This window comes from Octodon degus, unplaced genomic scaffold, assembly GCF_000260255.1.
Source record: "Octodon degus isolate 3935 unplaced genomic scaffold, OctDeg1.0 scaffold00274, whole genome shotgun sequence".
NCBI lineage: Eukaryota > Metazoa > Chordata > Mammalia > Rodentia > Octodontidae > Octodon > Octodon degus.
Window position 1 is genome coordinate 294,317 of NW_004524850.1, and position 1,834 is coordinate 296,150.

The 1,834-nt window shown below is 46.5% G+C and overlaps 1 protein-coding gene and 1 pseudogene across 1 annotated transcript in view; one reads left to right on the top strand and one right to left on the bottom strand.

Moving 5' to 3' along the window:
* LOC111814145 (zinc finger protein 431-like) overlaps positions 1–1,834 on the bottom strand; it is a 629,125-nt gene that overhangs the window by 61,763 nt on the left and 565,528 nt on the right. The window lies entirely within an intron of this gene.
* The window catches only part of LOC111814151, an 8,220-nt pseudogene that overhangs the window by 5,383 nt on the left and 1,003 nt on the right, over positions 1–1,834 (top strand).

Genomic DNA, 1,834 nt, shown 5'->3' on the forward strand with positions numbered 1-1,834 from the left:
TCTCCACTTTAAACCCACCTCACCTCACGGTTTTGCTCTATAAAAATCCCCAGAAAAAGCAGGTTCCTGGACAACACACTTGCATCTCCTTCTGTTCCTCTCTCAGACAGAAGCTTTCTTTCCCCCAACAAAAAAAGTTATACTCTTTTTTTAAAAAAAATATTTTATTTTGAAGAGTAAAAACAAAAAGCAATGGGCCGGGGAGATGGTTCAGTGGAATAAGCGCTTCCCTGGCAAGCGCAAGGACCTGAATTCAATCCCTGGTTCTGAAAAAAAAAAAAAAAAAAGAAGAAGAAGAAAAATCAGAAACAAAGACGGAAACAGGGTAGCATACAATGATACATATGTTACAGATTTTCAGAGTAGCTGATTGACAATGTTTGATATAGTATCTATTTTTGTTGTCAAATCTGTTGCTCAAAAATCTGTCTCTCAGATGAACAGGTATAGTTATGTAAGATTAGACATAAGATTGGTTATCATTACTTGCTTTCAAGAACCCTTAAATTTTTGTCATTCTCTTTTTTTTTTTTTTTTTTTTTTTTTTTTGGTGGAACGGGGTATTGAACTCAGGCCCTTGCACTTGCCAGGCAAGCACTTATTCTAGTGAGCCATGTCTCCGCCCCCCCTTTTTTAAATAATGTATTTGGTTGTTGCAGGGTCTCACTAGGCAGCTCAGCCTTGTGGGGATCCTCCTGCTTTCAGCCTCCCCAGCGCTGGGATCACAGGAGTGCGCCACCACACCCCAACTCTGGCTGGCTCGGCTGGCCCTGGAGGCGTGGTGGGGCATGTGGCGCTGGGGACGCAGCCGCGGTCCCTGTGCTCGCCTGAGCTGGCCTAGGTAGGCTCTTCAGTTCACTGAGCTATCTCGCCAGCCCCTCTTACTTTTTAAAAAAAATTTATTTGAAAGAGAGTTTAGTAATAATTGATATGACTTTAGCAAGAGTATACCATGGACCAAGATGACAGGCGTTCAAGCGTGGCTTTTGTGTTACACAGTGCTGGCCTCGATGTAGGTGCTGATGTCAGAATACAGAGTTAGTCAAGGTGACAAGTCTACGTATCAACTGCTGTTTTCTAAAAAACTGATGGAAATTCTTAGTACGGTCGCCTCAGCCATCCTGTACATGTACTTGCGTGTTTTTCCTGCCTTTTCGCCTTTGTTTCCTGAAACCATAGTGACCTAAGTGCACCCATATGACAGCACAGCTTGTCATAGCCAAAGCTTGAAAGCCACCCAAATGCTACTCACCTGAGGAGAGAGGAAAAAGATGTGGTCTTTTCATTCTATGGAGTATTACTCAGTTATAAACAAAGACAAACTGGAAGCCTTCATGGTAAGTGGATGCAGCTAGAGGCTGTGCTCACAAGTGAAATGAACCAGACTCACACGTGTATCCTGTGCTCTCCCTAGTGTAAGAACCGGAAAGAAGAGATAAAACATGAAAGGCATAACAGATACAGTAAGGCAAAAACAAAAAGATACTCTGAACCTTTGTTGGTTCTAAATTTCATTATTGGGTTTTAGAGAACAAACTCATCGCAGGAATCCTTCGGGTGGGGGCTTCTGTCCCTACATCGTCGGCAGGCCCCGCTTCAGCCTCCTCAGTAGCTGCGTTCACAGGCCTGCGCCACGGTTCCCGGCTGATCCAGCACCCCAAGGCAATCCTTTAGCCTGGAGCTCGGCACTAGCCGGCTCAGCCACCCCACCCAGCAGCGTCGCAGTCCCCGCAGGGTCAGGGAGGCTGCAGCTGCAGCCAGGAGCCCGTAGCTCTTGCCTGGGACGCCGTCGCCTCGGGCTGCGAGCACCCAGACGATGTGGTGCCAGCTGGCC